A 13,810-nucleotide genomic window follows, 5' to 3' on the forward strand; every position below is an offset into this window, starting at 1 on the left:
GTAAATCAGGTAAATGGGAGCTTCGAGGTTCGGGAAGACCGGATACAAAGATACTTAGCAAAAATTTAAATCACATTGCACCACTTCAAAGAATGGACCCTGGTCCACATACCCCGAGAGGAGAATAGTGAAGCCGATGCACTCGCAAACCTGGGATCGTCTGTCAAGGAAGATGACATACTCCCCGGATCTGTTGTTCAATTGTCCAAATCAGTGATCGAGGAAGGCCACGCCGAGATCAACTCCACTAGCCTAACATAGGATTGGCGAAATAAATATATCGATTATTTGGAGAGCGGGAAGCTACCCGCAGACCCAAAAGAGTCGAGGGCCCTGCGAACCAAAGCAGCCCGATTCTCACTCGACGAAAGAATAACTCTTTACAGAAGAACTTTTGATGGCCCTCTAGTAGTATGTCTGGGGCCGGGAGACACAGACTATGTGCTCCGAGAGATCCACGAGAGCACCTGCAGAAATCATTCCAGTGCCGATTCCTTGATTCAAAAAATAATCAGGGCAGGCTACTATTGGGACAGCATGGAGAAGGACACCAAAGAGTTCGTTCGCAAATGCAACAAATGCCAAAGATTCGCCCCAATGATTCACCAACCTGGTGAACAACTTCATTCAGTTTTGTCGCCATGGCAATTAATGAAATAGGGGATGGACATCATCAGACCTCTACCAACGGCGGCAGGTAAATTTTATTTATGACTGACTACTTCTCGAAATGGGTTGAAGCGCAGGCTTTCAAAAAAATAAGAGGAAAAGAAGTCATTAATTTCATCTGGGACCATACCATATTTCAATTCGGAATTCCTTCAAAGATAACGGGAAGGAATTCATCGGAAGCAAAGTGTCTCAGTTCCTCGAGGATCACAAGATCAAAAGGATTCTATCAATGCCCTATCACCCGTGTGCGAACGGCCAAGCCGAGTCTACAAATAAAACCATCATTCAAAACTGAAAGAAGAAATTGGAAAGCACAAAGGGAAGATGGAGAGAAATATTACCCTAAGTACTCTGGGCATATCGAACAACTCCAAAATCAAGCACGGGGGAAACGCCTTTCTCCCTGGTATGCGGCGTCGAGGCTTTGATATCGGTCGAGGTCGGAGAACCTACCGCCAAAGTCCGACACACCACCGAAAGATTGAATAATGAGGCCATGGCTACTACTCTCGAACTATTGGATGAAAAGTGAGAAGCCTCGCTGGTCCGAATAGCCGTACAAAAACAGAGGATCGAAAGATACTACAACAGGAGAACAAATCTCCGACATTTTGGAATCAGGGACTTAGTCCTAAGGAAGGTCACCTTGAATACTCGAAATCCTAATGAAGGAAAGCTAGGTCAGAACAAGGAACGACCGTACCGCGTCCTCGGGATAGTTTGCAAAGGGTCCTACAAACTCGGCACCATGGAAGGCGAACAGCTTCGAAGAAATTGGAATGTATCAATTCTCAAACGCTATTACTGCTAAAATCTCAAAGTCGTTAAGTTTCAAAAGCATGTGTTACACTCTTTTCCTTCGATCAGGTTTTTATCCCAAGAAGCATTTTACCTACAAGGTTTTTAACGAGGCAACATCTATATGCTACCTAAGGAAGATTCAACAAGTATTAAGGCTTCTTTCCAATCAACCTCGAATACTAGGGGGGATCCCCCCTTCCCCCGGAAGGACACATCCTCGGAGAATCCAAGATGCGCTAAATGGGGTCCCGATAGGAAAATAATGTACCGGGCCAAACGATCGAACGAAATGTGTTCGTATAGAATAATTGAGCCCTTAACAGCGAAAACGTGTATACTTGTACCATGTAATTGAAGAATACTTTCCCCTCCGTCAAAGCATTTCGCGTTTCTAAGGAGTTCGGTATTTTTTGCAAAAATGACTCCAGAGCCAAAAACATCTCGAATACTCGGGGAATGGCGTCAACAACTCGAAGCCGTATGACCTCCAGTTCGGAGCTTCAAACTCGTAAGCCCTCAATGAGGCAACATCAAGTTCACAAAACGGCTCCAGAGCGAAAAACGTCCCGAACACTCGGGGACTGGAATTAACAAACCGAAGCTTTATGACCTCCAGGTCGGAGCTTCAAACTCGTAAGCCCTCAATGAGGCAATATCAAGTTCACAAAACGTCTCCAGAGCCAAAAATGTCTCGGACACTCGGGGACTGGCATTAACAACTCGAAGCCGTATGACCTCCGGGTTGGAGCTTCAAACTCGTAAGCCCTCAATGAGGCAACATCAAGTTCACAAAACGGCTCCAGAGCCAAAAATGTCCCAAACACTCGGGGACTAGCGTCAACAACTCGAAGCCGTATGACCTCCAAGTCGGAGCTTCAAACTCGTAAGCCCTCACTGAGGCAACATCCAGTTTACAAAACGGCTCCAGAGCCAAAAACGTCCCGAACACTCGAAAACTGGCGTCAAAAACTCGAAGTTAAGCCCTCAATGAGGCAACATCAAATTTAAAAAATGGCTCCAGACCCAAAAAACATCCCGAGCACTCGAGGCCTGGCGTCAAAAACTCGAGGACGTATGACCTCCGGGTCGGAAGATTAGAACCCGTAAGCCCTCGATGAGGCAATACCAAGTTTCCAAGGAATGTCTCCTGAGCCACGAAATTTTCGATGACTCGGGGACTGCCGCCAATCGCCACCCGCATCGACTTATCAAAAACCCGAGGCCATAAGACCCCATGCGGGCAGCCTCAGTCTCGTAAGACCTATATAAGGCAACAACAATATCTGTAAGACCTCAAGCAAGGCATAAACCATACTTGTGCCAAGTAACCAAAACTGTAAGACCTCAAGCAAGGCATGAACCATACTTGTAGCAAGTAACCAAAACTGTAAGACCTCAAAGGCATGCTAAAATTTATAAGACCTTACAAAAGGCATAATCCTGATCTTAAAGTTAAGGCTATATATTGAACTTGTAAGACCCCTAAAAATGCATACCCTCGATATAGACGCCGAAACTAATTCACTCGAGGACTGAAAGGCTCCGGCCAAACACAATGACTACGGTCACAGGGCTGTACCAGCCAAACTAACGCAATTCGGGGACGCCCGACCGTCACTAAAATCACAGGCCTTCAATTACTTCGAAACTACTTTGAAACAACCGGTTAAACAGGCTACCCTCAACATAGGCAAAAGAGCTTCGACCATGTCATCTCCAAACTATAGGCTTCGAAATACTCAGCCACCGAGCAAAACCCCTCGAGGTGGTCGTTCATCACCACATTACAACTCACAATCGAGGAGGTTTTTTATCGAACCATCGAAGAGTCAGGCGAAAACAATTTCAAAAAGTCCTTAACAAGGGAGAAATAAAGCCCATATAAGAGGTCGTACCGACCCAATGCATAAGATCCACTGTCGCCAGCCCATATAAGAGGTCGTACCAACCCAGTGCATACAAGCCACTGTCGCCAGCCCATACAAGAGGTCATACCGACCCAACGTATAAGAGACTAAGGGCCAGCTTTAAATTCAAAAATTTAAGGGTCAATGAGCTCGATTCCAAACCCAATTCAGAGACCGAACCCGAAGCAATTAACCGAATACGCCCAAGAGCAAAAGCATAAGAGCCTAAGACGCCAGCTTACACTAAAAGGTCGTACCGACCCGACGTGTGAGAATCTAAAAAATGCAAATGACCACGAAGCCAACACGACAGACTTACAGATCGACTCTCGACCATTGATAAACGCTCGACAGTAGCAGGAATCCAAGGGTCTAAAATTGAGACCCACAACTTCGATTCAAATGAAAAACGAATGCCACAAGTCAGAAAAAGGTAAAAAAATTGACACACATATAAAAAGATTCATAGCAGTACAATTACAAAGACTACATCTGGAAGCCCTTGCGAAGGCAAAAAGCAAATGAAAACCTTAAATTAGCGCCAGAGCTACGCCTTCGACGGAAGAAAATACGCTTTCAGCAGCTTCGGCCATAACCTCTGGGGTTTCCAACGGCCTCCTCCCCTTCAGGGACCTCGCCTCCATCTTCATCACCTCCCGAGTCGCTGCCCGACTTGCTTTCGGAAGGAAGTAGGGCTGCAGCTTCCTCTTCTAGGGTCTTCACCCTCTGAACCTCGGCAATTAAATCAACGCTCCTCGCATATATATCCTCGAGCGTCTGTCTCCGAGATTCTAACCGGGCATGATACACTTCTCGGGTCAGGCACAACTCAGCCTCTTCGGACACCTTCCGAGCCTAAGCATTTTGCAGTAGCGGCGTCCTTCTTATGCGAGATCACAAGCGCCTCGGCCTCATCCCTGACCTCGGATAGTGTAGCAACCCACGCAGTATGGAGATCCTTATGCTTACTGCTCATAGCCCTCGCATCTTCGAGGCAACGCCCGATCGAAACCACCTTTCCCCAGAGGACATCTTTCTTAAAGATTACCTCACTCAGATGCCGCTTAAGCTCGAGAATTTCGGAGTCCCTGGCTCGGAGCTCCTTCCTCATAAGGACATCCTTCTCCTTAAACTACAAAAATCAACCATAAGATATTAAAGTACGGAAATCAGTCAGACGAACAGACAAAAAGCAGACATGAGATACGTAACATGTTCAGTAAGACGTGCCTTTTTCCCGGGATGTCGCCTCCAAGAAATCCCAAAGGCCGCAAAGTTCTTCCTCCCTCTTGGTAGAAAGAGCCCTGAGCTCATTGGCTTCCAAGGTAAGCTTCTTATGTTCGCCCTCACGGCAAGTCAGCTCGGTTTCAAAATCGGCGAACGTTTGGTCATAAAGCACCTTGGCCTGGAACCATGGAAGAAATAAGGTTAGGAGGGAAAAGGTCAGGGCACTGAGCAGAATATTCAAATAGATTACCTGCTCACATAGCATGTCGATCTCAGTAAAAATAAGCGAAATATCAGGCTCGGGCTTTTCCTCATACGCACCGTAAGTCTTTTAGAACACATCTTTATCACCAACGGGTGTCCCCACGCCGAGAGACTCTATATTGGGGATATCTTGCATCTCCTTTGGAGGAAAGGCCGAGTCAGAAGGGGAATCACTTACTTCAGCGACCTCGACTGGGTCAACCGGGGCTGCCCCTTGCTTATGAAGAGCTTCGGAATTGGGCTCCCCTAGATCGCATGCCAAGCACACCTCGGCTCGAGGGAAATTTAGGCCATCGGCAATAGCATTCGATACACCCTCGCATGCCTCTTCAGCCCGAGGCGAGGCAACGATGGAACCAAGCCGAGATTCGGAAGCCGCCGACTCAACAGTATGAGAGACAGTCAAATCCTCTCCCCCTTCGGGTGCTGACAAAGGATCATCTTTCCTTTTGCCTCCTGCTCGGGGACTCCCCGACCCTTTGGAATTAAGACTGCTGAACCATCCTTAGGATCTTCCATTCCGGTTTTCTTGGATTTCGGATGACAAGCCGGCAATCCCCCTCATTTTTTCCTCTCTTCATCAGGTGTTGGAGCACCCGCTTCCCCAGGCAGAGTTTCTCTCATCAAGAAGGCATCCCCCAGACCTGCCTAAATACAAAAACAAGCATGGGGAATGAAAGCGCAATTAGCAACAACCTTTTTAAAACTGAAACTATAGCAGAGAATGAAGTCCCACCGTGATCCTTGGCTTCCCATCGAGCCTTGGATAAATCGCGCCACACGCGCTCGACGTAGGGGCAAATCGAGTCCAGTTTAGCTATGCAGCTTGAAAGATTCCTTACTGCATCAGCGTATGCCGAGGCAGCTGTATCAGCGGAGGAAGTCAGTCCATGAATAAATGTATCCAAAAGAAAGAAATGGGAAGTTAATTAAGTATGTCTACTTATGCTTCATGTTCCATCTTTTGGGGAACGACATCCTCTATGTGGGGATCAAGTCTGAAGTCCTAACTCGGACGAAACGACTCATCCACCCCTAGTTTCTAACCTTGTCTGTGCAAGCAAAGAGGGCCCTCGAGGCCCGGCAACGGAGCTTAATCAGGCCTCCGTGAAGAGTCGGGGACTGTACATCCTGATCAAATGGTCAAAGGTGAAGGGCATTCCCTCGATCATATTCACGTAATATCTGTTCATGTAAACGATACGCCAGAATGACGGATGAATTTAGACGAGAGTCACCTGATATTGTTTGCAGAAGTCGAGGATCACAGGGTCTATCGAAGGCATAGAGGGCAACGCCGGACCGAGGGTAAATGAATAATTATACACACTGAAGAAGTCGGCCTTATATGTCGATACGTCCTCCCCCCGAGAAGGAACCTCCACTAGCACCGTGTCTCCCCAGCGACAGTCGATTTTCACCCTTTCGATGTCCATTATTATACTGACGTATCGAGATGCGGGTTCACATGGCCCTGGATTCGAAGAAGGTATCTCGGCCATAAAATCAGAGGTCGTCTCAAAGGCCTCTGGAACACATTCTCCAGCGATAGGAGACGTTGTTTCATTACCCTCAGAAGAGAGCGTGGAAGAGGAAGGCACATCTCCCTAAGGGATGGAGGCGGAAGTGTTCGCCATTTTTACCAGGGGATTACAAAGAAGAAACTAAAAATCACGTTTCAGGAAAGAGCACGGAAGAGAGGTAAGAAGAACGAAAAACTCTGATAGGAGCCTGATGATGCAATATAGAGGAAGGGGCGAAGAAATGAATATTTATAGAAGCCTAGCATATGTGGTTGGAGCAGACCAAAGGACAGCCAACCACTATAATTAATTCAAAGATTTTGAGGATTGTGTGGATGCGACCTTTAGAAGCCCTGTCTATTACATCAGTCACTTGGCAGGATAGAACTATTTGTTTTGATAGAGGCGCTAGAGGGTCAAGATCTCGAGGAAGTTTCCCTTCATTTTACTCTGAGAAACGCGGGGACTATCTGTATACGGCTAAAATCAGGAAGACCAATTTTACGGTCGACAAGGCATTACACAATCTCATCTCGAAGGGGCCGGAGAACAGCCTGGGGTCTGATGCCTTCAAGGATTCTTCGTGCCCGATATCGGGGCAGAACGAACCGGTGCTTGTCGCAGGTAAGCGGGAAGTTCCCTAGGAGCAGTACTTTCTGACAATACCTACGCAAACAGTGACAGCCTGCACTAGGCTGATTGAGTGGTTGTACCAGCTACTTTATGTAATAATTACACATATGTCATATTGGGATTTTCCCCTCATATATAAAGGGGACCCTTGACATTTTTAAGGGATCGGATACACAATATTGATTATACAAGAACATTTTCTCTGCTTTCTAACATATTTTCTTGATTTCATTAATTACATTTATTGATTATATTCATGGTGTTCTATTGATTGCTCTTTATTTATTGCTCATTATTGATCATAAAGAGCCGTCGTCGCAGCTCTCATAACTGTTAATCCTCCCTCAATTGCATTACGCCGGGCATCTGACTCGACCTCGAGGCCCCGTATACGTCAACTCGAGGCCCCGATTTCTGACCATTCGGTTTTTTATTACATTATCTACAAGCTCTTATCTTATTTTTCCAGTCTTTCACTTAGCATCTATTGCCTAACAACTAGCATAAAAATAGATCGCATATTTTTAGAACCACAAAATCAAATCTAATTGTAATTACCATTTTCAAGGTAAACATGTGGTCTCGCTTTTGCGAGACAAAATGTACTTCTTCGATGATCACTGCTAAGCAAAAAAGCTCGCACATGCGGAGCAATTTTTGCCTCAGCGATAATCGCAGGTGTGCACACATTTGCGCTTCTGTGTTCCCTTGTCGCTTCTGCACAGAAAACATCGCACCTGCGATTGCACAGGTGCGGAAGGTTATCCGCATCTGTGACCTTCCTCCAGTTCTACCCAGGTCACTTCTGCGACAAAATCCTCGCTTTTGCGTACAAAACATCGCAGAAGCGATGCACCAGCAGTGCAGAAATTTCCAGCAACTTTCTTCAAGTCCAAGTTGATCTGTTAACCTTCCAAAATCCACCCGAGGCCCTCGGAACTTTAATCAAATGTACCAACATGTCCCAAAATAAAATACAAACTTAGTTGAGGATTTAAACCACGTAAAACAATGCCGAAATTATGAATTGCGCATCGAATCGAATTATGAGTTTTCAAATCTTCCAACTGCTATATTTTGCGCCAAAACATATCAAATCAATCCGGAATGACTTCAAATTTGGTGCGCGAGTCATAATTCACGTAATGGAGCTGTTCCAATTTCCGGATCGTAATCCGACCTCCATATAAAATTCAACCTTCGGTAGAACTTTCCAAAATCTTATATTTCGAACTTTTGCCAAATTGCGTCGAATTGTCCTACGGACATCCAAATCCAAATCCGAAGATATGCCTAAGTCCGAAATCACCATACGAAGACAATTGACATCATCGAAATTCCATTCCAGAGTCGTTTTCTCCAGAGTCAAACTCCGACCAACTCTTTTCATTTTAAGCTTCAAAATGAGAATTGGTGTTTTATTTAATTTTGAATCTTCCGAAAACAAAACTCGACCACACACGCGGGTCATAATACATATAACGAAGCTACTCGAGACCTTAAGTCACTGAATGGGGCATTAATTCTTAAAATGACAAGTCGGATGGTTACATTCTCCCCCTCTTAAAATATACGTTCCTCCTCAAACGTGCCAAGAATTATTTTAAGGATATCATTTCACACATACTCAAGGGTGATTCTATGTCACCGTAAATTCAATAGGGTCCGAAAACACCATATTAGTGGAGATTATTTCTTTAATCCACGTTTCTAAGCTTTAAAGCCAATTCCTTACACTCCAATCAATATCAAATGCCTGATTTTTTATATTAACACACTGTGTTAGTCTCAACCGGCTGTAGAAATTTCGTGCCCACACACACATTATACGTATGCCATAACCACATCTGATCATAATAGCCGTTCATAGTTAATTCTAGCATCCTCAATTAATCTCATATTAACCAAATTCGTTTTAAATGTTCACAACACTGACAGCAACACGCGAGGAATGAAGACCTCAAATTATTTATCCAAATTAACGAGTCGCGTTTAACGCCACCTGGGCACCCACCTCGTAGGCTAAAACTCAATATTTATAGCACGAATATGGAAAAATATGCACAAAAAATACATACAAAATTATAAAATAAGCCTAATAGGCATGACACCCTATTAGTACTATGGTACGAATTTTAATTCCACAAATGAAGAATTTAAACACAAAATTCACTACAAGGACCTCGTCCATATATAACTTCCACCGCAGCTTGTAGCCTGGTTTAAATGTTTCACAACATATAAAAATACGAGGATCTCGTCCTCAACTCTGAATCACAAGTATTTTGCACATTGTGCCAACTAAAATTTTTTAGTCCCTTTCTTTCTTCTTTTTAACAATTCCGTAAATAATTTTCACAACACATAATGAACCCCCATAGAAATAGGGCATATAATTCGTAAAATTGAAATCAATTATTCTGATATCACATCAAAACCCACTATAGTGAATAATAGAAAGTCACATTTGGACTTATAGCCCTCGATAGTATACAAAATAAAAATGATAGACACGGTCTAACAACATCGAATCTCCCAACAGGGATAAACATATAAGTGGGTTACAAAATTACAAAGCTCACCCATAAGCAGAGCATAGTAAGAGGACTCGCCTCAATATTCAGAACTGAATCAAATTAAGGAAAAATATCCTTTTATAAGAAATCGGGATCGTACCTGTAACGACACCATCTGCTGTAGTGGCCTCAGCCACACGATAGCAAATATACCAACGGGCTGGGCCTCCCCCATTAGGGCACCCTCTACCCGCCTGTCCTCCACCCCTAATTGGCTGTGCACGTGGGGTAGTAACTGCATTGTGGCCCGTAGCCTGAGGGTTTTGATGAAATCCACCTCTACCAAGTCTGAACAATCTCTCATGATGTGCCTAGTATCACCACACTCATAACAACCCCTCCGAGGTTGCGGCTGCTCATACTGAGTCTGTGTCGGATAACTGGAATAACCCACTGTAAGGATGTCAGGTTGGTGGTGCACTATAAGAACTTACTAAAGCCCCCCGACTAACCTGATGTGCGGACTAAGCTGGCTAACTACTCGAACCTCCGACATAATGGGTCATAGATGAAGAGTAAAAACCAATGAGCTCTCCAATGCTTTGAGACCTTTTGGCTTCCTTAGACTCCCTTTCCTCACCTAGAACACGCTCAATCCTCCTCCCAATCCCCACTACTTGCTAAAATAGAGTATCATTTTGCAACTCTCGAGCGATGCATATTTTAAGATCATAATCGAGCCCCTTAATGAATCTGTGGAAACGCTCTCTAGCGGTAGAAACCAAAGTAGGTACACAACGGGCTAACTCACTGAACTTGATGGCATATTCTGACACTGTCATGGTTCCTTGACGCAACCGTTGAAACTCTGTGTGCCACGCATCGCAGAGAGTCTGAGGAACAAACTCTTTCGAAAACATCTCTTAAAATTGAGCCCAAGTAGGTTGTATAGCATTGGCTACTCTACCTTCTTCATGGACTTGCCACCACTGATATGCTGCGCCTGATAGCTGAAATATAGTAAAGGAAACTCCGCTCACTTCCACAGTATCCATGGGCGGAGAATACAGTGACACTTTTTCTAAAAATCCCTACGCATCCTCTATAGGTGTGCCACTGAAAGTAGGTGGACTATACATCTTAAACCTCTTAAGTCTCTTTTGTTCTTCTTCTGATGCATTTGGTCTGACCACAGGCTGAACCGGAATAACAAGTTGTATCGGTAATACACTCGGAACTTGACCAACGTGAACTTGCTGCTCTGGAGTATATGTGGTAGGAGTCTGAGTTACTCCTCCAATCTGTGAAATATTTGGTGCAACAGAGATCAATCTCGCCTGAGTAAATGTACCAAACATATTCAAGAATTGTGCTAAAGTCTCCTGAAGTCTGAGGGTAACAATACGTGGTTTTGGTCCCTGTCCCCCAACTGGAGCTACTGGCGGCTCCTCAAATGCTGCTCTGACAGGTGCTCTAGTTGCGGCACGAGCCCTTCCTCGGCCTCTATTGACATCATCGAAATTCCATTTCGAAGTCGTTTGCTCCAAACTCAAACTCCAGTCAACTCTTTTCATTTTAAGTCAAAAATGAGAATTGTTCTTTTAATTTAATTTCGAATCTTCCGAAAACAAATCTCGACCACACACGCGGGTCATAATACATATTATGAAGCTGCTCGAGACCTTAAATCACTGAATGGGGCATTAATTCTTAAAACGACAAGTCGGATCGTTACATTCTCCCCCTCTTAAAACAAACGTTTGTCCTCAAACTTGCTAAGAATTAATTTGAGGACATCATTCCACACATACTCACGGGTGATTCTATGTCACCAAAAATTCAACAGGGTCCGACAACACCATCTTAGTGGAGATTATTTCTTTTATCCACATTTATAAGCTTCAAAGCCAATTCCTTACACTCCAATCAATTTCAAATGCCTATTTTTCATATTAACACACTGTGTTAGTCTCAACCGGTTGTAGCAATTTTGTGCCCACATACACATTATACGTATGCCCATAACCTCATATCCGATCATAATAGCCATTCATAATTAATTCTAGCATTCTCAATTAATCTCATATTTACCAAAATCTTGTTTCAAATTTTCACAACACTGACAGCAACACGCGAGGAATGAAGACCTCATAATTATTTATCCGAATTAACGAGTCGCATTTAACGCCACCTGGGCACCCACTTCGTAGGCTAAAACTCAATATTTACAACACGAATATGGCATAATATGCACAAAAAATACATACAAAATTATCAAATAAGCCTAACAGGCATGACACCCTATTAGTACTATGGTACGAATTTTAATTCCACAAAGGAAGAATTTAAACACAAAATTTACCACAAGGACCTCGTCCTTATATAATATCCACTGTGGCTTGTAGCCTGGTTTAAATGTTTCACATCATATAAAAATGCGAGGATCTCGTCCTCAATTCTGAATCACAAGTATTTTGCACATTGTGCCAACTCAAATTTTCTATTCCCTTTCTTTCTTCTTTTTAATAATTCTGTAAATAATTTTCACAACACATAATGAACCCCTATACCAATAGGGCATATAACTCATAAAATTGAAATCAGTTATTCTGAAATCACATCAAACCCCACTGTAGTGAATAATAGAAAGTCACCTATGGACTTATAGCCCTCGATAGTATACAAAATAAAAATGATAGGCACGGTCTAATAACATCAAATCTCCCAACAGGGATAAACATATAAGTGGGTCACAAAATTACAATGCTCACCCATAAAACTTTCTTGTGGTTACTACTTTTTGGTTGGTTTCCTCGTTATTTTTCTTCTTTGTTGGCTGAGAGTGAAGGTGTAAACTTTGGCATCGCTGAGTTATTACAAGTTGTTCATCGCTCGCGCACTGCCACCGGCTGATTATTACTTGTCAAGGAATCCGATTTTCTACTTTTTCCATAATATTCTGCACGTCATAACTGCTTATTCTCACGAACGACGCATTACGATTCTCTATGTGTTAAATGTTTGGTAGAATAGTTTAGTTTTTCTCGATTTACTTTTCGCTTCTTTTTATTCTCTTTGTGCGTTTTGTTTGCACTTGGCTATGTTGATTTTTGTGCGGAATTCTATGGAAAGCTTGCCAAGTTTAAAAGCCATGTACGTCTCTTAAACCTTAATATGTTCTTAATTCTATTTGTATGTTGTGGTTTTGTGCGCTAGATAACCTGTCTATAAGATTATCATTTGTTTGATTCGTGCGAGTTTGTTAGCCTATATTTGAATATGTCTCTCACTTGGACGCTATGCCCTTAGGACCAAAAAGGATTAACTTAGTATTTCTTTAAATAAAATATTCTGCCTAAAAGATATATGCTTGCTCCCTGTGATTTGGTTTTTTTACCAGAATTCGTTTTCCATGTTTATGTTCGAACTAATGAATTTGAAGTGATGGATTCCAGGTGTAGTGAGATGACTCACGAATTTTTCCCAAATTTGGCTTAGAATATTCCTTGCTACTATAAAATCTCTACTACCTGAACGTGTCTCATTTTATAACTAAGCCTAGATATCATGTCTGTTAGAATAATAATAGCGGGCAAAGAACAACTTATTGTGTACCTTGTTGATGCAGCTAAAACCATTGAACTCACCACCAAAATGAATTGCCCCAAATCCGGTTTCGTCTCTCTTGGAAACGAAATTCTTGTTCACGAACTAAATACCTTTTTCTTGCTTTTTCTGTGTTTGTATCTTTGTAGGGAGATTATCACAGAGTGTTCTTCTCTGAAGAAGGGGAGCGTTGATTTATTGAGAGGAGAAGTTCTCAGAGAAAATAAAACTACCGTGAAAAACTAACCCACGTTGATTCCCACGCTCCCCCTTACTTCTCAACGTGCGGTAGTTTTATTTTAGGAGTTAAACCTTCCCTAGGTAACATCCCTTAATTATATCTCCTTTACAAAAACAGGCCGGTTCAGTCCATATGGGCGACCCTCGACCCAAATTCGATGTCCAACATCTCCCACTTCGCACATGATGGGCTAGACCCAAACACACGTAATTCATACAGGTAAATAGATCGTGCGACCTGCGAGCATTAAGAGCTACATTATTCTTACACCCTTTTAAGGTTGGTTAATAGCTCTACGTAGAAATCCAATCACATGCAGAAAGGATTCACTACTACCATGAGGATCTTATTATTACTCGCAATACCCCAGATATTGTCGGCTATTCTAGTAGCTAGTTATCCGATCCCTCATCCTCGAAA

The sequence above is a fragment of the Nicotiana attenuata genome, unplaced genomic scaffold (assembly GCF_001879085.1).
Source record: "Nicotiana attenuata strain UT unplaced genomic scaffold, NIATTr2, whole genome shotgun sequence".
NCBI classification, from domain to species: domain Eukaryota; kingdom Viridiplantae; phylum Streptophyta; class Magnoliopsida; order Solanales; family Solanaceae; genus Nicotiana; species Nicotiana attenuata.